The sequence below is a fragment of the Heptranchias perlo genome, chromosome 8 (assembly GCF_035084215.1).
Source record: "Heptranchias perlo isolate sHepPer1 chromosome 8, sHepPer1.hap1, whole genome shotgun sequence".
NCBI classification, from domain to species: Eukaryota; Metazoa; Chordata; class Chondrichthyes; order Hexanchiformes; family Hexanchidae; genus Heptranchias; species Heptranchias perlo.
In genome coordinates this window covers 90,042,291-90,066,811 of record NC_090332.1, presented here as the reverse complement: position 1 = coordinate 90,066,811, position 24,521 = coordinate 90,042,291, and the positions used below count along the sequence as shown (strand labels likewise).

The 24,521-nt window shown below is 44.1% G+C and overlaps 1 protein-coding gene across 2 annotated transcripts in view; it reads right to left on the bottom strand.

Annotated features, from left to right (window-relative positions):
- sertad2b (SERTA domain containing 2b) overlaps window positions 1–21,505 on the bottom strand; it is a 75,907-nt gene extending 54,402 nt beyond the window's left edge. The window contains exons 1-2 of one of the 2 annotated variants that reach the window (XM_067989509.1): window positions 21,242–21,505; window positions 1,336–1,494 (exon numbers count right to left, since the gene is read on the bottom strand). The gene's annotated coding sequence lies outside the window, so the exon portion shown is untranslated. The remainder of the gene's footprint in view (window positions 1–1,335; window positions 1,495–21,241) is intronic. The other variant, XM_067989510.1, reaches the window with a different exon arrangement.
- Between the last annotated feature and the right edge of the window lie 3,016 nt (window positions 21,506–24,521).

Here is a 24,521-nt window from a genome sequence, read left to right as displayed (position 1 = left end):
TTTCCTGCCCGATCCCCCGTATCCCTTCATTCGCCTGGAGTCCAAAAATCTATCGATCTCAGCCTTGAATATACTCAACGACTCAGCATCCACAGCCCTCTGGGGTAGAGAATTCCAAAGATTCACAACTCTCTGAGTGAAGAAATTCCTCCTCATCTCAGTCTTGAATGGCCGACCCCTTATCCTGAGACCATGCCCTCCAGATGCTTTTTGTTGATGAGATTTCCAAAACTCTAGAGTTTGAGAGTTCTGCAGGTGCGTAGTGTTTGCTTTCCCTGCAGTAACGCGGACCCTTGTGCTAAAGTTCTTGGCCGAACTAGCACACAGTGCGTTCGGTTTCCCCCTCTCTCAGCAGGCTACTTACTGCCTCTGAGGGTTGTTCAGCGAAAGGAAGTTAAGACTCGGTCCAGCTGCTGCTGCTCAAAGATAAGGAGAGAAAAAAAAAGTTCGCAGCACTAAAAACAGCTTTTAAAAAAAGAGCTACCTTCTCTGCAAGAGGTTAACTTTGACTTCCAAATAACCAACTGTACTTACACCAAGGCTTTTCAAACCACTGCATTTTCATCATTGAGCAACGGAATCGCACACCGTTGCCAAGTCTGTTAAAACCGGTAAATTCTGTATTCCATTCCACGGCAAACTTAGCAGTGTATCAGTTTTAAAACATGTCTGTAGGTTTTATAATCGCAATATTATGGAAGGATCATCTCAACCCTACTCTGTCACAAGCGTCAGCCTCCCCCAGGAAAGCAAGGACGTTACCGCGGTAACTCGGCCGCTCACCGTCCCCCCTCACTCCCAATCTGTTTCAGTACAGGAAAAAGAATTCAAAGTCCGCATACAGTTGGAATGCTGCAGATTTCATCATTTTACAGAGTCTATGAGAGTTACTCCAGGTACTAATGTAAACAGTGGGTGCATTAGGAAATTTCCTGACAGGTCACCAATTTTGACAAAACAGCAGAAATGCCCGTTTTTCCATCATTTGATTTCTCCTCCCTGCCCCACCCCTTCTCTCCAATATCCTACCCCCCCCTCCACATCACAACGTCCCCAATACTCTCCAAAGTGTGGATTAGCTTTTCTTACTAACCCAGCTGTCTCAAACTGGTAATTAGCAATTAGCAGTTTACAATGTCTTATTAGAGGAGCATAATTAATATGATCGGGGCTCTCATTTCACACATGACCGCGGACAGGTAATTGTTAACACGACAGGCTCAAAATTAAAGTCAATCGCTGCACCGAGGCCACTGGATTTTGCAATAAACGGAAAGAGCGAGAGTGAAACGAGCCCCTCGGATTGAACATATCCAGACGTTCACACATACTCACTGCACTGCGATCACATATGCCGAAAGCTTCCTGTGCAGAAATTTTGCAAACTGCCTTCAACCAGCGATGGTATGAATCAAGTCTTGGACCTTTGCTGTGGGCCAGTGGCATTTGTCATTGACTGACACCTGCCTCTGTCTTCAGGTATACAGCTTATATCTATTTAATGGAGAACAAGCAGAATAATTAGCAGAACACGGGTACAGCTTCTTCTATAAGCACTTAAATCAGAAACTGATTATTTTTGCACTGTTAATGGCTAATAATGCAATACATATATTGCCATATGGTGGGAGATACTATTCAGATCTATACTCTGCTCATCAAAGTAAACGTAGGGGTGGGATTTAAAAATCAATCAGTGCATCCACCTAAAAAAAATAATAATTCTGGGTCATTCTGTACGCAGATATTGCATTCAAAATATAATTATTATCACCACATAGTGGATCGAGCTTGATTAAAAGAGCTGGAATCGCCAGTCTTTAAGGAGTTGAAGTGCGTAGGTGAGCCCATCACCCAAACACACAGACAATTCACTTAGAAACACAAACATTCCCCGCCATAAATCACCCGTATTTACAGCTTTCATTAACACAGCCAAAGTAGTAATTGATTGGTACAAGATTTTGATGGTGCAGCCTCTTCTGTTATTCTCAACACGGACGCCAATGGGAGCTGGTTAATAGGACCCTTCACGAGTGTGATTAATGACTGGTGGGTCGTCAGATCCACAGCACTGGGCGAGAGATAGTCACCGAGCTGATCAGTAGTGAGGCAGCTTGTCCGTTAAATTCAAGTACGTGACTCGAGCACAGTTTGTGTACGGACGGGTAGAATAATGGATCCTCTTTAACCTCCATCCTCTTCTGCCCCTCCCCCGCTGAACAGCTTTCTGCTGAATCGTCCCATTAATTCCCAACACCTCCAGTTACCAAATAAAGGTGCATTCTATTCATTTTTAGGATTAGTACCATTTTGTTAAAACAAACATGGCAACAGTTAGAAAACACACACACACACACACACACTCGCTAGTTCATAACACTACCGCACACTCACTCGTTCCCCCTCTGCAGATAGTACAAGCCAGAATACAAACATTTCTGAGAGATGCTATCAATGCTGCTTTATCGATTGGCCTGCCAGGATGCATGCCTGACCATTCGGGCTCCTACTCTACAGTACTACGGCTACTATATATAAACATCTCTCAAAGTTTTGCGGCAGTCAAAAGCCCTCCCCATGTGCTCACATTCCTGTATTATCAGTGCGAGTACATGGCACAGAACCTCCTCATTTTCTTTTGGTTAAAATCTCTTACCGAGAGAGCATATACAAAACATGTTGCAAATTCTAAAGCTGGCACTCGGGGCTAGGTTTTCTCTGGAGAAACGTCTCACCCTCCTGTGGCCCCCCATCATGTGGTGGACGGGGAGGGAGCAGAGGGAGGCAGTTCTGGGGAGGGCTCTTGGTGAGGCACTGAACCTTGGTGATAAAGTGGGGCTGATGAGGGATCAGTTGGTACGAGGTGGCCCAACCTGTCGAGTTGTAAGATGGCACTGCCATAATGGGCTTGCTTTTCAGTGGGGGCTGGTAGAGCACTAGGCCTATGTTGAGAAAGCACTTGCCTCTGTACACACAACATTGGAAGATGCTATGGATAGTTTGGACCAACTATCTTCTGCTCTTCAGTCTGCCATTGAGCATGTGACCATAGCAGTGGTGATCTTAACTGCACAGGCCGTCGGCACATTAGGAGCTCCCACTGCTGCCAGAGAGGCTTTTGGGTCCCAACACTACGATGCACTCATGTCTGATTTCAACTCGCTCGGACAACATACGAGGCAGATGCAGGGGGCCTCAGATACCCACTGTTATACGCTCACATAAAGAAGACATTAATAAACTTACAGAATTGGCAAATTGATTTCAATATCGATAAGTGTCAGGTGGTGCATTTTGGTAGAAAGAATAATGAGGCCACCTACTACTTGGATAATAAGAGTCTAAACAGATAAAGGTGCAGAGGGATCTAGGGGCACAGATACACAAATCACTAAAAGTAGCAATGCAGGTTAATAAGGCCATAAAAAAGGCAAAGCAAGCAAGAGGGTTCATTTCTAGAGGGATAGAATTGAAAAGCAAAGAAGTTATGTTAAACTTATGTAGAACCTTGGTTAGACCGCACTTGGAGCACTGGGCACAGTTCTGGTCTCCATATTATAGAAAGGATATAGAGGCATTGGAGAAGGTGCAAAAAAGATTCATAAGGATGATACTAGAACTGAGAGGATATCCTTATCAGGAAAGGCTGAACAGGCTGGGACTCTTTTCCCTAGAAAAGAGAAGGCTGTGGGGTGACCTGATAGAGGTCTTTAAGATTATGAAGGGGTTTAATAGGGTAGATGTAGAGAAAATGTTTCAACTTGTGGGAAATCCAAAACTAGGGGCCATAAATATAAAAGATAGTTACTAATAAATCCCAACAGGGAATTCAGGAGAAACTTCTTTACCCAGAGAGTGGTTAGAATGTGGAACTTGCTCCCACAAGGAGTAGTTGAGGTAAATAGCATAGACGCATTTAAGGGGAAGCTAGATAAACACATGAAGGAGAAAGGAATAGAAGGATATGCTGATAGGATTAGATGAAGTAGAGTGGGAGGAGGCTCCTGTGGAGCATAAACACCGGCATAGACCAGTTGGGCCGAATGGCCTGTTTCTGTGCTGTAGTTTCGATGCAACATGCTGGTCTCCACTAGTGGCTGCAGGGAGTAGCACACAAGCAGTTTGTTGGCATGGAGCCTTTGAAAAGCAAAAAGCCCACAGTGACTCCAGCAAAGGAAACTTCTTGCTCTGATGCAGATCCATCGCCATTAGTCAGATTCAAACAGGTGTCCTACTGCTGGCAGCTACTCACCAGCGCTACAGCCAGTTGGGAAGTATTACGAATAGTGAATATCCACAAGCAACACAAAGAAATTCATGACACAAATGGTGAGTGAATCAGCAAAACACGTTAAGGACTTGAGGCCTTCTGTGGCTGGTGGGCACCTCCGGCACTGGTGGGCAGACTGGATAACTAGATGTAACATTATTCAATTTTATAAGTTTCCTTTGTTTTACGGTTTAGTTCTCCATTAGTGTTGCCCCTCTAAAAAGGGGGCACTTTTATTAGTTTTTTTGTTAGATGACACTGGGGCAGCCCGGTGTCTCCCTATGGTTTTATTAAGCAAAGGCAAAACACATTAAGCAGGTACACCACAAGCATTAAAACAGCTAATTAAATTAATACACCGTTAATATATCTTGCAGTCAGTCAGTCATTCTTTCATTGCCCAGAAAAGTATCAAATGTCCAAAAGCCAAAGATAGAAAGTGGCCGAATCGTGCGATGAAGTCCGTGGATGAATGGAACACCCCCTGTAGCATAAACATTGGTGATTTCATCACCACTCAAAGCGTCTGGCAGATGGTTGGTTGTTCCCTGCAGATCTTCATGACCCAGGAGGCACACGTCAGTCGCAGTCTCCCTGGGGTGCCTCAGCTTCTTTACTCACTGAACCGTTGCCCTGTCCAGGTAGCCGATTCTGTTGCTGCACTCTCGCTAACCTCACTGGTACCGGAGGCATGTTGTGCACCTTTATGCCGGCTCATTGTCCCCTCTTCATTCCGCTTCTACTGCTCCATTGCGATATAGAATCACAGAATAACGCAGCACTGAAGGAGCCCATTCTGCCCATCGGACCCGTGCCTGCCACCTCCTTGGGTGGAAGACTTGCGTGTTACTTTATTCATATTTTGCACTGTCCAACGACACGAATGACATCTGCTTTCTTGAACCCACTGGACCCAAAATTTCTGGGGCTCCATTCTACCATCAGATGTGCAGCAAGGCAGCACTTCTGGTCTGACCCTGCCCCAGGGCTGAGGTCATCGGCATAAGGGAAATGGGATGTGCTCCATTTCCGGCCTTACTGAGGCCTCTGGCCTGATTGAGGGAGGTCAGGAATTTCAGGACACCACCTTTCCTCTACATTTTGGTGCCGGCCATCGAGACTTAAAATTTGTAAAAAAAAAAATCAGAATTTTAAGTTGTTACTTTCCCAGTGACAATTAATCACTGTGTTAGGTAACGGCACGTAATGCTTTACGGGGCAACCTCTGATACGATCTGGTTCTGGCATGCAAGTGCACCTGGGTGGGTGGGGGGGGAACTAAAGGCAGAACTGGTGGGATTTCTGACAGGTAGCCTCATCCAGTCAGTCCAGTAACCTAGTCCCGTTCACCCATAACCCCGGTGCTCACTGACCTACATTGGCTCCCGGTCCTGCAACTCCTCGATTTTAAAATTCTCCATCCTTGTTTTCAAATCCCTCCATGGCCTCGCCCCCCTCCCTATCTCTGTAACCTCCTCCAGCCCTACAACCCTCCGAGATCTCTGCGCTCCTCCAATTCTGGCCTCTTGCGCATCCCTGATTTCCATCGCTCCACCTTTGGCGGCCGTGCCTTCAGCTGCCTGGGCCCTGAGCTCTGGAATTCCCTCCCTAAACCTCTCCGCCTCTCTCTCCTCCTTTAAGATGCTCCTTAAAACCTCCCTCTTTGACCAAGCTTTTGGTCACCTGTCCTAATACCTTACGTGGCTTGTTGTCAAATTTTGCCTGATAATCGTCCCTGTGAAGCGCCTTGGTACGTTTTACTATGTTAAAGGCGCTATATAAATGCAAGTTGTTGTTGTTGCAGTAAAAAGCATCCAGCCCCACTTCCAGTGAAATGTTTAAAACAAAAAGGGTGCGGAGACCTGGTGGAACCAAGAGCCGCCTCAAATTCTGGCCCACCCGCCTGCCCCAGACATTTCAGGCCTACGAGCTCCGAATCTGGCCTGGGTATTTCTCAATGTGACTGTGCACCAATGGAATGCTGCCCGAGCTCATTATTAATGTCCATTCCCTCCCTTTTTGTTAAAGATCCATTAGTTCACTTTTGATGGGATACAGATGCTCACAGCAGCATTAAACAATGTGTCACCGCTTTTGGTCAACTTTTCACTCATGCCTACGATTTCAGAAAGACCCTTTAAAGTACGGCCCTTTAAAGTTAATGTGCCACCAATTACGTTTGCCAACTGGCTACCTATGCATATGCAGTTGTCAGTCACCTGTCCGTGCACAAAGTGAAGTAAAATTAAAATGGAAAAGAGGAAAATCCATTTCACTGAAATCACACCAGTGGTTTATCACCCACAGATTTTTAAACTCAGTACACACTCTCAAAATTACATGACGCATCTTTCAAACACACTCAACATATGCAGCAAATTGTGCTTATTTCTAGGTCACTGATGCTTGCCCAATGGCTGGGGAAAAGACACCCAGGCCAGTGATGGGAGAAATACTGCTTGTCTGCATGGTCAGACTGTGGCAATATTTATCTTGGTCGCTCGGGTTGCTACTGTCTCATTTACCTTGTAGTACTGTTGCTGGTAGCGCTGTAAAGCAAAGTGGCTCGTAAACTACCATCCCTTGCTGAAAATATACACTGCATCACACCACTCAAACTTCCCAGTGTCACGAGATGCACCCAGCGTTAACCAAAAAACAGTTTAATACTTCAAATCTCCGCACAACCAAAAGACAGAAACCACCACTGAAGACAGAAAATGCAAAACTAAGTGCATCAGAAATTCACACAACAGCAAGCAGACTACTGAAATGTATATTATTCCCAGTACTTAACTGGCGATCTCCTGGACAGTGATCGAGTTCGCTTTGGAAGTCATTAGAAGACTCGGCACAAATATTATTCGCAGGAACAGAAAAAAAGTTCTTAAACAGCAAGAACTGCAGGCCATTGGTGAATTACAAATTCCAGACGGACAAGGCTCAGAACAGGGAGTACAACTCAAACCACACAACAAATCCTATGGGGCGCTGAAAACCAGCAAACCCTACCAAACAACCTCGCTGATACAGAACTTGACACAATCACAACAAATACAAGGCAACTGGCCGAGGACTTGAGGGGTGTGCCACCACCAACAATGATCCAAATACTTAACAGATGACATTAAAAATAACCCAAAGAAAATAAAAAGGGCAACAGACACCATTCCTACAAGTTCCAGCCGAGCAGCCGGGTAATTCTAAACCTGCAGAATAGATTCTACCTCAATAACGTTCTTCATACCTCCCGTGACAGGAAGATTATTTTGAACATGAATATTCTCTGCTAACTGGAATAATACAAAGCAACGACAGATATTTTAAAACACCAAAATTACACATATTCGATGTCAACAGACAGCAGATTTTCAAAAAAATGCAGGTGTCCACAGCGGAGAGAGGAAAATGTGGTAGCTTTACACTGTGTTGCATTCTGGCACGAAGAAGTGGGGATATGTCCAACCAAAAACAGATGAAAATATTAAATAATATTTGGAATATTTGATTGAATGTCAGAAAAAGAGAAAAAAAATTGTTGCGATATTACCAGCATAAGAAAAATAAAACTAAAAGGCATATTTAAATGTAAATGAGATATAAAAACACAAACAGGTTTTACAGACACCATGGGCATGATTTTGACTCCGAGCCGGGAAGAGGAGGGGGGTCAAATTGCGGACGGAAAACCCGGAGGTACGGGTTTCCCAGACGTGTTTACGATTTTGACGTAAGGACATCTTTTATTTTTTTTGTCGGTTTGCCGTCCGACCGACCTGATTGACTGAGACCAGCCTGTCAAACGGGAGAGCAGCCAGGGAGAGGACGTCTTCAGGTAAGCACAGGGGGAGGGATTGGGGGGTCAGTCATGGGGGGGGGGGGCATCGTGGGGGTCCGTGATCATTGGGAGGGGCAGAATCGGGGTCGGGGGTCCGCAATCATTGGGGGGGGGGGGGGGAGATGGGGGGTCCACGATGATTGGGGGAGGGGTCGCTGCAGGTGGGCTTGTTGGGCCTGGGGGCAGCAGTCCTGCTCCTCCGGGGCCCACAAGCCGTGCTAGAAATGCACCTCGCTGTTAGCCTCGGGCCTTCTTGCCTCCTTTCACGAGGCGTGAGAGAGAAGGCCCAGGAATCCCGGCCCCCCCCCCCGGGGCTGAAATCGGAAACTGTGGGAGGAAGGAGGCCCGCCGCCTCTTTGAAAGATTTTAATGCCCGACCTGCCTCCTGGGAGCGGGTTGGTCGTCTGCCCCGGTGAAAATCAGAAATGGGCGGGCTGGGGGAGCGTCTGAAACGGTTGCGATTTTGAAAGCCCCGTCCCCAACCCACCCGTTTTTCACTTTTAAAATCGTGCCTCATAATAAAACGCAAAAAGTCCCAACTTAAACTAAATGTGTTTTAAGCCTAACTCCCAGAAACAAGAACAATTTCAAAGAATGTACTTAAAAAAAAATCCTCCCGGTTTCAATGGAAATGATAATCAGTGGGTTTCTATAATGAACAGCCAATCACCGTCCCTGGTTTTACACCCACGGTGAGAAATTAAAAGTCGGCCCCAATGACTGTTTATGGGCTGGAATTATTCCCCGTCGAGAACAAAACAGACAGTGATCAATCGGCAGCTCGATTTATACCGGCGCGATTATTCTTTTCCGTTGGCTTCAACGTAAAACGAGCTGCCGATTAACGCCAGCGCCAAAGACCATTTTCACCCCCCCCACTGCACTATATTCCATATTTTCACCCCCCCCACTGCACTATATCCCATATTTTCACCCCCCCCCACTGCACTATATCCCATATTTTCACCCCCCCCACTGCACTATATTCCATATTTTCACCCCCCCACTGCACTATATTCCATATTTTCACCCCCCCCCACTGCACTATATCCCATATTTTCACCCCCCCACTGCACTATATTCCATATTTTCACCCCCCCACTGCACTATATTCCATATTTTCACCCCCCCACTGCACTATATCCCATATTTTCACCCCCCCACTGCACTATATTCCATATTTTCACCCCCCCCACTGCACTATATTCCATATTTCTACCCCCCCCCCACTGCACTATATCCCATATTTTCACCCCCCCCCACTGCACTATATCCCATATTTTCACCCCCCCCACTGCACTATATTCCATATTTCTACCCCCCCCACTGCACTATATCCCATATTTTCACCCCCCCCACTGCACTATATCCCATATTTTCACCCCCCCCACTGCACTATATTCCATATTTTCACCCCCCCCACTGCACTATATTCCATATTTCTACCCCCCCCACTGCACTATATTCCATATTTCTACCCCCCCCACTGCACTATATTCCATATTTTCACCCCCCCCCACTCCGCTATGTTCTACAGGCATTAGTAGACTTTGTCCAAATGATGATCCTCTACATGAGCCAATAGAGAGCGGGTGTTGGCAGACTTTGTGACTGTGGTGGGAGAGGGAATTCAAGCCGAACCCATTCCTGGCCTCATGCGGCCGCCACGCGCACACACTTTGTGAAAGAGATCACCAGATAGCGATCAGAGCAGAGCCCGGTCCGATATTTCCCCTCTCTAATCTAGCGAGAGAGACTAATGATGTGCCTCCTACCAGCCTCCTCGCTGACATTGGTGCTAACACGGCACAGACCAAGGATCAAATCGAGGCCTCCCTGCTCTGTATGACACAATACCATACCATGATGTGCATTTACCTACAGACCCATGGCTGAAGCTCTTTCTGAGCAAAATATCTGACTCGGAATTTCTTGAAAACTTGCACTGAAACAATGGCGTGATGCTAATTTTTGGCGTAAAGGATCAAGGAAATTCAGGCCTACGTCACAGGCTCATTTTTACACTATGCCCGAATTTTCTTGATCTTTTAAGCCGATTGGGCAAAATCTCCAGCCGTTTATTAACATTGCACCGCGCCCGTGGAAAAGTACAGCTCACATGAATTTCCTAAACGTACCCCCGAATAGGCTATAAATTTACGCCTAAAATTTTAGGCACATGACCCAAGGTCATATTTCGGGTGTTTTATATCTCCCCCACACAGAGAATTAAAATGTATTTTCAGTATTGTTGAATGAATGTTTTATGGCATCAGAATGAGTTGCACTAAAATTGAAAATCTTTCACAGTTGCATTTTCTTAAACATTCTGTGACTAATGTGCATAATTATGGTGTGGTGGCTTTAAACTTTAATTTTCATGCAAAAAGAGCGACTTAAAGAAGGAATATAGTGTAAGTTTGATGCTTTCCTCGGGCCCCGAATATTCAATCTGATTTCCACTTGCTTTATGCCAGTTTTTACATTCTATTGAGATTCTCAGGGAATTTTGGTGTATCTCGCACAGTGGAAATTTCAGCATAACTGGCCAGTTACACCGTTTCAGGAAATTCTGGGCCTTTGTTTCAGTTTCTATCCCCTCGACCAGCCTTCCAATACTTTACTTAAATGGTCATTCTGCATTTCTGAGTCTAGACTGTGACCACTAGCATGTGATTCAACAAAGCCAGTCATAATAGCCCAAAGCTGTCGCTACTGGAGGTTATTTTAACCATGCACGTTCCAGCAGGAGTCACTGCGGAGCTATCAGGTGTGGGAATCCTAGCATATTTTTCACCTCTCTAGCCTTAAAGGCACCAAGGTGAACTGTAGTACCTCCAGCCCCAGTCTGACCAAGATCAACTAACTCAGCACACATCGAGTGGCTTTCCTGATTTGTAGGGTTCACAGTGGACGGTGTGCCAACTCACAGATTGACATTTTCAATATGTCACAAAGTTAGTGCAGAATGACCAAAAAAAAAACTTCAGCTATTATTTCCTACTGTTTCATAATGTGCCCAGGAGCCTAACTCATAGAGTCATAGAGCACGGATAGAGGCCCTTCGGCCCATCGTGTCCGCGCCATCACCCGGATCAGAACACAGTAACTATCACAGACCACAGAGCAGGATTCCACAAAGGCAAGTCCCTACCAATTGGAGTTCTGCAATTACATTGCCTTAATTTGCAAAACAGGGTCATTAATGTATTCTTTATATAAACTCTAAGTTTCCATTTAAGTACGGACACTGCGGAACAAAAGGGTCGTCACTGCAGTTTCCTCAACTCTGCTTTCCAAAACTGCAATAGCGCTGCAAGACCCATCGAAAAGGAAAAGATTTATCAACCCCAATGCCTTTTTGTCGAGTAGTAAAGTGCAGGAGCTTTCAAACTTCTAACATAGGAAAAGGGTGATTATATTCTTGTGATTCAATTGAAGAGAAAGTGAGTTGTACTTGAAATAGCAGCAAAAAAGCAACACACAAAAACTAAAAGTGAAGAGGCAGGAAATACTCAACATATGTCAGGAACCTAACCAGGATTTAAGCCATTTTTTTTTTTAAGGGTAGTATACATGCAGAAATGAGGAAGAAATAATGCTGGTTAGTTCTATAACTTTCCTTGCTACAACATATACTTTTATACTAATACAGCAAGTTCATGTAATACTAAATAAAAACATTCTCTAAAGACGACTAATCCGGAATTTACAAAGTAGGAATTGTTCATAAATCTTCCATATTCAAATCATTCGCAATGTTGTCACTGAGCTTATTTGTTATATTGATAATACACTGTAGGAAAAATACTCTTTAATGTTGTGCCAATACGCTTTGTGTAACATACTTGAAATTCATCAGCTAAAATTGCTCCCACTTCTACCACCAGTTAAAAATAACCTTCCAGACACCAGTATTTCATGCTGATATTACACTCAAAAAACTGTCGCCAGACAAACCGGTGGGTGTTTCACAGTTGATATGGACATATTAAACAAAGTCACATACTCATTACACTTTGCTAAAATCTAGCGACAATACTGATTTAGATCTAGCATATAATAAATCTAAAACCTGATCTTACAGTGCTGTTTGCAACAGACACAAACAGGAGAATATCTGGTAAGTGCCGATACCACTTGATGTACTCGTGTAACAACTTGGGTGCTTTCTGCTTAGAAGAACAGCATCCATCACAACATGTGCACTTTAAAGGCAGTAAAAATAAAAAGGGCAGCATAAATTACCGACCCAACAAGAAAAAGACCTGCAGCCATTTCATTCCGGAGGTCGAATCAAGTATTTTTTCCTGTCATTTTTTTTAAACAAGTCCCCAAGTATAAAATTTTCCCTCCCATGCCAGAATGGGAAGAGTTTAAATTAAAACCTTGAACAGCCAAAGAAATTAAGATTTTCCTTTTACTATAAAACTATAAGCATTATTCGAGTCAATTATTCAGATCCTGTCCATAAAGGAAGGTGTCTTTGTTTGTTAGATCACTCCCTCACTAAGAGGACTGCACCACACTGGATTCTCTCACACAGCACGGTAACGCAGCCTCAAACAGAATTTACTTCTGCAGTCCCATAATACTCATTGTCCAAAACACACGCCGGTCAATGTGTTAGATTCAAGGTGCCAGTGATGAATGGGTGAGAAAGTTTAGTGTCACAGCACCAGTTAAACTGACAAACTAAACATGAGGATTACTGGCAGATGGGCTAGATGAGAAATTTAGTATCAAACTAAAATTCAAAGACTTATCAGATCTACAAGCTAACTGCTCTTTCACACATGATGTTTAATTTTGATACAATTGATGAAGCCTGATTTTGAGGGGGGAACAGGGAGAGAAGCATCCTAAATTTCACACAGTATGTTTGGGCTGCTATCTTTGACTGACAGAAAGCTCTAAATGAATATATGCCTACATTGTGAATCTACACTTTACTTCAGATATCAGATAAGGAAAGAACTGGTTGATGCCTGAAGATGACTTTAGTGGGGTAACATTGGGTGTATCCTGAAGTGTACTCCATTCTTAAATAACTAACTGTGGAGGTCACGCAGCAAAGTTTAGATTTTACTAATCCTTCCTAAACCATGCCTCAGCAAAATTATATTCCACAAAAGGAAGCTTCAGGTCACAATTGACCACTGGTTCAAATGAGGGACATCCTTTTCAGGGATTGAAATGAGCCCCTGCCTTTCAGTGTACTGTTTGGGTGCTACCAGTTAAAAGCCCAGGAGGATACTTTATATTCATATATGGATATGACTCTTCTAGTAATTGTTATCTTTGATCACCATGTGGCAAAAATATTCAGCTGTAGTATAAAGTTAGTCATCAGCCAAGAAGTGAATAGGCTCTTAAGATATTCTGAGCTGGTTTATTAAATGTATAAAGGTTAAACCCCTTTCTCTCCAAACACACATACGCACGTTTTGGCTTACACTGTAAGGTACTGAACTCCCTTTGGATACTTACAAGTACAACCAGAGAGATACAGCAACTGTTACAATGGACGAGACAATTGTTTCAGAGAGACCATGCTTTTTTTTAAATATAAAAGAAACCTCTTCATATGTTTTCACAGTAATGTACAATTATGTATTTCTAGCACTTGTTGTAGTTCATTTTTGTTTCTTTGACAAGTTTAGACATTTACTGAAGGCACACTTCTTACCATTTTTTTAATGCAGTATACTGACAATTCAAAGTTACAGACATTTTAAAGTTATGGTCACCTGTCCAGTCCCAATGAGCCCAGATAACAAAGGCTCTACTGCATATACTATAGTGAATAATGGGAAGAGATGGTGTAATTCAGAATCATTAAAATAATAAAGAAAACACTGTTTTACTCCCACCAATGAGTCCTGAATACTAAAGTGGAGAAGATGGACACAGTATAGCTGAAGGCTGGAGTTTAGCTGGTTCCTCAGACAGTCGATCACAAGTCAAATACACACTTGGCATTGGCACTGCAATGTGCTGCTGCAATCAGCTCACCATTAAACGTCTTTATAGCCGGGACTCTCATCAACTATCCTTTAAGCTCTCATCTTTCAGCAACTTCCCTTCAATTGTCAGCCAGTTACCCTGACACTAAATTTCATAGATTTCCCTCCCAGTGAAACGCAAGATCTTCAGAATCTGACGACTGCATCACTTTTGAGCAGCAACAGAAAAGATTAAATAAATTTGCTTTTCAAAAATAAAAATTTCAGGGATGGCTCAAATCTTAATGCTCAAATTATTTAGTGAAGAAGTGGTGCATAAACCTCAAAATATGTGTATGAACATATAGAACCTAGGAATTTATATCTAACTGAAGACCTTTGGCACTTATTCTCACTGCTGCTACCATCTACATGAATACCTACAAATCATAGAATGATGCAGCGCAAAAGGAGGCCAATCAGCCCATTGTGCCTGTGCTGGCTCTTTGAAAGAGCTAACCAATTAGTCCCACTCCCCTGCTCTTTCCCCATAGCCCTGAAAATGTTTCCCCTTCAAGTATTTATCCAATTCCCTTTTGACCGAATCATAGATAAATCAGTTTCCTTTCTGCCACAATATAAACAACCTGACAAGAAAACTGCAGCTAATGTGTGCACACTGGCATTACATTAACGCAGGCTATACTGCAATTTTTTTCAAAAAAATACAAAAATTGCTTTTTCCTCGAGAGTTTTGTCTGGTGTATGTTTCTCTCTCTCTCTCTCTCTCTCTCTCTTCCGACCTGCCTCCTAAGTCTCTCTTAGAATACAAAGAAACAAGCAGAAATTTGAAAAATAGAAATTTCACCTTTGGGTTAACTGTCCTTCTATGTTTCCAAGTGTTCTTTTTATGTGCTTATATAATATGTAGGTCTTTTAGGCATCCAATATAAAGCAAATTTACTGTACCTTAAAAAAATTTACTTTGCTTTTAGAAATCTTACTGGCAGTGGGTGGATTGGACAATGGCCTTCCACTTCTGAAATCTAGGTTCAAATCGTACCGAGTCTGATGACATGATTAGTCTCCTTAGTCTGATGGCTCCAAAAGTTCTACATTAATTACAGTTTGAGTGGTCTCAATCCTTCAGTTCCTAGTGGACATGGGCTCACAACACAACACTGTCCCTGATTTGCAATCTCACTGAGATTGATTGGTGTGGAAAATGACGAACTCAACATGTTCATTCCGAGGCTCTCAAAACTAGGGAACTGCTTACTTCCCACAACCTCCTCTTGCTACTAAAGACGTTCAAAAATCAAGTTAAAGTAAAGGTGCGATCGCCCGTGAACCCCTATATCAACACCATCTCCTGTCTCCCCATGGCTGTCTACGTCTGACAGCTTGTGAAACTACCGTACAAAAATGCATAGCTATATCATCAATGTACCCTCCTGTAAATAGCATGTCAAGAAAAAGTACGATGACTACACATATAATGCACTGTGCCATTTTTCCTCTTACAATTTTCTTTAATCACAGAAAATGCTGGAGAAGCTCAGCAAGTCAGGCAGCATCTGTGGAGAAAGAAACAGAGTTAACGTTTCAGGTCGAAGACCTTTCGTCAGAACTCAGATGTTTAGGTTTGACTGTTATCCCATTTGGATTTGTTCTGCTTGATTTTACGACTGTCTCTCATTTGTCACACTGCATGTCCGACAGACAGTGCTGGATGAGCAAAAATTTCCTCCAACTAAATATTGAGAAGACTGAAGCCATTGTCTTCAGTCCCCGCCACAAACTCCGTTCCCTAGCCACCGACTCCATCCCTCTCTCTGTCTGAGGCTGCACCAGACCGTTCGCAACCTTGGCGTCCTATTCGACCCAAAGATGAGCTTCCGACCACATATCTGCTCCATCACCAAGACCACCTACTTCCACCTCCTTAGCATCGCCTGTTTCCGCCCCTACCTCAGCACATCTGCTGCTGAAACCCTCATCCATGCCTTTGTTACCTCCAGACTTGACTATTCCAATGCTCTCTTGGCCGGCCTCCCATCTTCCACCCTCTGTAAACTTGAGCTCATCCAAAACTCTGCTGCCCGTATCCTAACTCGCACCAAGTCCCGTTCACCCATCGCCCCTGTGCTCGCTGACCTACATTAGCTCCCGGTCCGGGAACACCTCGATTTTAAAATTCTCATCATTGTGTTCAAATCCCATCATGGCCTCACCCCTCATTATCTCTAACCTCCACCAGCCCCACAACCCTCCGAGATCTCTGCGCTCCTCCAATTCTTGCCTCTTGCGCATCCCCGTTTTTAAATCGCTCCACCATTGGCGGCCGTGCCTTCAGCTGCCTGGGCCCTAAGCTCTGGAATTCCCTCCCTAAACCTCTCCGCCTCTCTCTCCTCCAAGGCGCTCCTTACAACCTACCTCTTTGACCAAGCTTTTGGTCACCTGTCCTAATATCTCCTTATGTGGTTCCGTGTCAAATTTTGTTTGATAATCGCTCCTGTGAAGCCCCTTGGGACATTTTACTATATTAAAAGGCGCTATATAAATGCACACTGTCGTTGTTTAAAAAACATAAGCTTCTTTACTCATCATTTTCTCTTCTACCCTTTTCAACCTCTCGAATGTCTAATATTAGACTGCCAAACATGTTATACACACCTAACCATTCATTAATTTAAAAAATGATTGCATCCACTTGCTCAAGCAACAATTTTCTCTGCTGCTATTTGTCCTCTCAGATAAAATGTAACGATACGATCACTAAATCAGATGTACTTTACGACACAAGAATAGGCACAATTAAAATCATCAGTTGTCACTAGCAGCAGAAAGCAAACACTTCCGAAAAAGTTAGGGCAGCTATCTTTCCAAATCATTTTCTAGCCCTATATCTAAAGTTTAACACATGGCAAACTAGAGTTAAAATTTTATTTTAAAAACTTTTTCTTTGGAACCCTATAACAACCACTTACGCCACGTGTAAAAATTTAAAACATTTATTTTAATCATCTGTGTGCTGTACACTAGGCACAAGTCAAATCGCAGAATTGAGATCATTTATCAAGTACATACATTAGCAGCATTGCAAAAAGGTCATTGTTTAAAAAAAACATGATCGCAGTGGAAAAAAGCCTACATATGAGACCAATTATTCGCCTCAAGTACACAGTCAAAACATTTAAGGGTTATATCACTTCTCAAGTTTGGACGATATAGCGAAGAAATAGCCAGAACTTTGCTCAACCAGCTCTTAATAGTGTGCAACGAGATGTTTCTAGACTTAATTAGATTAATTACAGAAACAGTTTTGATATCTTCTTGTTAAAAATTGGACTAAAATGTCTCCCCCCACCCACCCCCGCAAAACAGAATTAATTTTGTTCAATGTATCTAAGGCACTGCACAGAAAATACTAAATTCAACTGTGCCGATTCCTATTTCAGATGCAGTACTCCCCTTATCCGCCATTAGCACTGGCAAAAGCTGAACATACTTTTACATAAATGTTGGCTTACCTACTGATGGATTTGCTGTGAAATCCCATTCTGTCAAAGCATTTCAAAAGGAAAAGTGCAAATAAATATTTAATCTTAGTTGCCAAAAAGCCAAAAACTTTGCACGTGACATGATTTGAAAAGACTGGGACGTCTAGAACACAAGAAATTCTTCCAAACTACATTAATGTAGAGGAGTATAATCAAAGTTTAAATATACTGCTACCTTACTGGCACAAATACCTGTAGATTTTTTTTCTTTTAGGCTGAGTGGGGGGGAAGGGAGACAGAGGCATTGAAAAAAAGCAGCAACACCAAATCAAACACAAAAAAAAATGGATTTAGCTGAAATAGGTCATTCTTAAGTTACCGTGGATTAGCATGTACTGATCAGAATGCAATCTCCAGGCCGTATGGAAATAATTCAGACTGAAGATCGGACATTAACGGTCAAATTCAACTTTTCATTTATGAATCTCAGAAAAAAGTAACACTAAAAGGTAATACTGAAATGTAATTTACAGCGAATGGGTTAATTAAATTTATAAAAAGGCAACAGTGGCAGACTATGAACTACCCAGTCCTTACATCTGATAGAATATTAAAAGCCTACTCATTCTGTGGCTGAAAACAGACACATCACAGAAATTCATTAGTGAAGCACAAATATTTTATGTACAATTGCTGTAAAGAGACAATATCACCTGCATTAACCTGCCTGGAGCAATTTAAAAGCAATAAAAAAATCAGTTATAAATAATATTTGACAATACTCAAAAAAACTGAATTCTGAAATGTTATTTTTTTTTAAAAACGGGTCCATAAACAACTGCAAATTTCAGCCGTTTGGTCTGAGCATTTGTTGCTTTAAGCTTTTGCTTATCTGAACTCTACCATAAAACTAAAAAGATCAATAAAATGTAATATTTATAGAACCGCCTTTTTAGTGGAAAAAGTTAAAACACTGCATGGTTGTGATAAATTAAAGAATAATGGGTACCCAGCAATGATCAAAAGGCAGTAATCTGATTGAGGGATTTCATAGAGAACAAAAATAGTGAAGATCAAACAACAAAGAGGGTCTAACCATCTTCTAAACTCACGAGATGAGATTGCTGCTTTCCACTCACTTCTCTGCACCCATTATTCTATTAATATGTAGAGTTTAAAGCACAGCTTCAAACTATGTCAGGTCCTTTTTTTGATAGGGGCGATTGTCACACAGACACCAAGAGCACATTTCCATTCATGTGCGATGGTACCCAACGGAAAAGACTGACAACTGTGCTGTGATTGTTGCACATTTATCGAGTGATGATCCACGCACACCTTAAAATGTTCAACAGAACATTTAATACAGAAGTAATCAGATTATCAAGCCGCTTGATTCTAGGTGGTAGATGTCCAATATTAAAAGTGAATTAAAAAGCTGCATTACAGGGGATTTGGTTCAGATGACAACTGTAGCGCAAATGATTTTCAAAATTCATTTGAACCACATGATGCATTACACCCAGTTGTGTAAATGTTACACTCATTCCCACAACTAACTGGATCACAATGTTTCAGACAATATACTGGAGGGATGGGATTAATGGAGTCAAAAAAAGTGTTTACAATTTCTACTATCCGGAAGGAGAAATTCCACACTGGATCTCCCAGTTGGGACGAGCTGCTCTGCAGATAGCACTCACCTCCCCCGCGGGGCCCACTGCTGCAAACATTTAAAGAGCTCTTTTACCGTCTAGGGCTCAGGAGTGCCAGTGAGGCAGCTCCTTCTCAGCCGAATGGGGCACCCACCATGAAGTACAGAATCTCCAATCTATTTATCAGAAAAGATTACATTTCTCCTCAAATGCACAATGGCTGTTTGAGCAGAGGAATCAGTCTGAGGACTCGCATAGGATGGGAACTGGAAAGAGGCAGCAAGTGTTGGACATAGTCTGAGTACAGTAGAGAGGGAGTAGACTGGATGTGAACAATTATCCTAAATGGTGATGAGACGAAAGTTACCTCATACCTCACTGGACTGTTGAAACTACCGTATACAAAATACTGAGGGCCATGCTTGATCTCTGCTACTCAGACGCTGTTTTTACAGAGGATTGGTAACTTTACTGCAGTAATAATTCTTCGTCGAGTTTATTATTTAAATTTGTCGAGTTTATTATTATTGAATTATTATTTGAATTTCAATTTGGGTGAAAATGTTCTTCAAAATAAACTGGTGCATATTCTACATGACGTGTTAGCACGCAAGATGCTAAGGGCTCATATCCACAGGAAGTGTATCCACAGATATTGTGAATCATTAGGAAATGTTAGTTTGCACTGCCCTGGTGCTCGAATCAACATGTCGCGGTGTAGATACACGGTGGAGATACACGATAGAGATACACGATAGAGATACACGATGGAGATACACGATAGAGATACACGATACACGGTGGAGATACACGATACATGGTGTAGATACACGGTGGAGATACACGATACACGGTGGAGATACACGGTGGAGATACACGGTGGAGATACACGGTGGAGATACACGGTGGAGATACACGGTGGAGATACACGATACACGGTGGAGATACACGGTGGAGATATACGAACAACCACTGGAAGTTGTTTTAAGATCACTGTTTGAGGCTTCAGTTTATAAGCGTATCACAGTTGATCTCTCGAGTGACCATACCTTGTCTGATCCAATGTTCGCAGCCATTGGACCAGTCTCTGACTTTTTCAAACACCAAACATCCAACTACACTTCAGTCTCCTCACTATTACCGAATAAAACAGGCTTCCCTTTCAATTCGGTGCAAATCTCGTTGAACTTTCCCCCAACGATTTGCAAAGACACATTTGCCCAATAAATATAAAAACACACCGCTCACTGGCCTGTTTATACAATCGTGAAAGTTGTATTTTTTTTTAAAGCAGCCAAACCAGCAGCTTCTGCAAACGTTAAACATTAGAATAGAATCTCTCCCCAGATCAGTCACTCACAGTCATACCCTGCAGTTAGCCGGTTTGAGGGGAACAGTTTGCTTTCTGGAAACACAAACAATCCCGGTCCGGTGGAAGTGCGACAAGTGCAGCAAATGTGGATTCAGAGCCTCGGACCCTCCTGCAACACCAGACCCGCAATCACTCAATGGGACCGGCGCCAGGGCTCGGCGGCATTCGCACTCTGTAACCCGCCATACATTTCCAAACTTACCTCCTCTCAACACCCAATTAACCAGAGCACCGGATTAATAATTACTGGTACCTTTAAAATAATAATACATGTGTGTCTGTGTGTAGCCGCCGACAGTCTCTCCCCCTCCTCACTCACTCACTCACTCACTCTCTCCCTCCTCCTCTCCCTCCCTCACTCACTCCCTCCCCCTCTCTCCTCCTCTCCCTCACTCACTCACTCTCTCCCTCCTCCTCTCCCTCCCTCCCTCACTCACTCCCTCCCTCCCCCCTCCTCCTCTCTCCCCCCCTCACTCCCTCCCCCTCTCTCTCCCTCCCCCCCCCCCTCACTCCCTCCCCCTCTCCCTCCCCCCCCTCACTCTCTCCCTCCCTCCCTCCTCAGCGAGCAGCTGCCTGTCCTTCTCCACTCTCCCCAAACTGGCCCAAGCAACCGGCTGATCTCCCGGACCCCCGACCCCACATTCACAGCACTCACCCTGACTGCCAACTCCCGGTCCGGTCCCAGAAGGAAGCCAAACGAACGAAAGACGCTGATTTTTTTTTTTTGGGGGGGGGGTTTTGTAAAAAAAAAATCTACATAAATATAAAAAAAAATATTTTAACAAAATCCGGTCCCCGCTTCCTATAAGCCGCTGGGAGAGGGAGAGGGAGCGGAGCCGGCGCCGCGCTCTGCCATCGCTCCGCAAACTATCAGGGTCCCGCTTCAGACCAACTTCTTCATATTGTTACAATGAAACAAGTCGAGACGGAGCCAGACAGACAGACTAGACACCCAGACACCCGGCGGCCGCCGCCTGTGATTGATGGGCTGCGCCATGACTCAGCGCCCAGGTCCCGCCCCACACCCGCTCCCAGCCTATCCGCACCTCCCGCCCGCTTAACGGACAGCCCTGTCAACCAATGGCGGCGGGATATGCAAATGATTCGCTCTGACCCCCGCCCCCTCCCAGTGGCGGTGCACAAATTGCTACAAGAGGGAGAGGGTCAGTGTGACCCCCGTCCCCCCAGACCATCCCCATCAGAGGGTCAGTGTGACCCCCAGACCATCCCCATCAGAGGGTCAGTGTGACCCCCATCCCCCCACACCATCCCCATCAGAGGGTCAGTGTGACCCCCATCCCCCAGACCATCCCCATCAGAGGGTCAGTGTGACCCCCATCCCCCAGACCATCCCCATCAGAGGGTCAGTGTGACCCCCATCCCCCCACACCATCCCCATCAGAGGGTCAGTGTGACCCCCATCCCCCAGACCATCCCCATCAGAGGGTCAGTGTGACCCCCATCCCTCACACCGTCCCCATCAGAGGGTCAGTGTGACCCCCATCCCCCACACCATCCCCATCCCCCACACCGTCCCCATCAGAGGGTCAGTATGACCCCATCCCTCACCCTCACCCCCTCCCTCACCCTCACCCCCTCCCCATCCCTCACCCTCACCCCATCCCTCACCCCCTCCCTCACCCTCACCCCATCCCTATCCCTCACCCCATCCCTCACCCTCACCCCCTCCTCATCCCTCACCCCCTCCTCATCCCTCACCCCCTCCTCACCCCATCCCTCACCCCCTCCCCATCCCTCACCCTCACCCCCCATCTCCCCCATGACCCGCTGGCACTCTGTGCTCCCTCAGTCTGTCCTATCTGCACCCACCATCCACACACACACACACAAGTGGGGTCGTTTGCCGGATTAAAAGGGAGGGAGGGGGGAAACTCTGAATAATGTAAAATAATAAAGGATAAATTGCTTACAGGGGAAAGTCTTGCTGTAAGATTTCGGGTTTGTTCACAGACCTGTGTAAAAGCTGCTGGCCAATGCAGAGTGCGAGTGAATAATAACTGCAGCTACACTTGCTGAAAGACGATATGGAGAGTAGGTTTTGTACAGCCAGTCGGATTCGGCCGATATTTTGCATGTATAAATAGAAGATGAAGTAGGGAGATGCCAATAGGGTGCGTCATGTTACGGATCGGAGAGCTGAGAGGCGGGATTTCCGCTCGGTCCGAGTAAATCAAACCTCACTGATCTTTCGGGCTTCCGACAAGTAAAGGCGACGACAGGAGCTGAGAGCTCGCTCATTACACAGAGCAGCGCCTCGACACTACCATCACCCCACTGTCAGCAATGGCCAAGTCCTAGAACTCCCCACTACTACATGCAACTACTACAACTTGCATTTATAAAGCACCTTTAACGTAGTAAAACATCCCAGGGAGCTACACAGGAGCGATTATCAAACAAAAATTTGACACCAAGCCACATAAAGAGATATCAGGACAGGTGACCAAAAGCTTGGTCAAAGAAGGGGGTTTTAAGGAGCTTCTTAAAGGAGGAGAGAGGAGGAGAGGTTTAGGGAGGGAATTCCAGAGCTTAGGGCCCAGGCAGCTGAAGGCACGGCCGCCAATGGTGGAGCAATGAAAATCGGGGATGTGCAAGAGACCAAATTTGGAGGAGCGCAGAGATCTCGGCATTGCTGGAGGCAATGAAGAGATGAAGAGATTATTAATGTTGCAATTCCTTTGGAATGGAAATATTTTAACAGTTTTTTGTCATGCCCAATTCTTAATTCCAAGCTTTGAAACACAAGGGCAACAAAAATTACTTGTATTACTTAGATGTAGAGAAGATGTTTCCACCTGCGGGGGAGTGCAATGCTGGGGGCCACACTAATAAATCCAAGAGGGAATTCAGGAGAAACTTCTTTACCCAGAGAGTGGTGAGAATGTGGAACTCACTACCACAAGGAGTGGTTGAGGCGAATAGAATCGATGCATTTAAGGGGAAGCTGGATAAACACATGAGGGACAAAGGAATAGAAGGATATGCTGATAGGGTGAGATGAAGTAGGGAGGGAGGAGGCTCGTGTGGAGAATAAGCACTGGCATAGACCTGTTGGGCCGAATGGCCTGTTTCTGTGCTGTACATTCTATGTAATAACAAAAATTCTGTGTGAAAAAATAAAGTGATTTTTTTTTTAACAATTCAAAACATTACATCGGAGTTCCATAAAAGCATTTAGAAAATGACTACAATGTCCCTTGTAAGATATCCAATCTAATTTCTAAGCCAAAAACATGAGGTTAAATTCGGTATCGGAAATTTGGGCCTTGAATGGACACTTGTCAGATGAACATGTGGGGATGCTGGCATCGCCCCTCAGTAATACAACACCAGCCACCATTTGTCACATGCAGCAAACAGATCTGAACCAATTACAGAGAGAGGAATTGTCACAGTTTCTGCACCTTAACAAGCATTAAATCCAAGCTCTTCCTTCTTATTAAATTTGCCTCCTGCCCTCCTAAAGAAAGTAACCTGATTAAGTCTCTCCTTAACAAATAATTTAAACAGAGAAAAGGAAGGCAATCCAAAAATGAAAGTGCAGATTTTTAAACTAAATTGTTATTTTTGTGGAACAATATTTTATTCAAGAAAGAAACTAACTTCTAAGGGCACCATTTTGCCAATGATTCAATGGATAAATTCACTGCATGGAACGGTACCTTACTGTGTGCCCAAGTTTCACCGCTGGACTACGTTGTGTTTGCTGATCTCAACCAGGGCAATAGTCGAAGTGGTACGATCGGTCTCATTGCCTTTGGATTAGTGAGGAGGAAAATCAGCCAGGCTCCAGTGAGCTCTGCTGGAAGTGGACGAGTGCGGACATTGAGAAAGAACAGAATCAAGCTCATCTGTAATAGCACCACAGTTTAACACCCTAACACTGCTAGTAGTGTCTAGGGTGACAGGTGAAG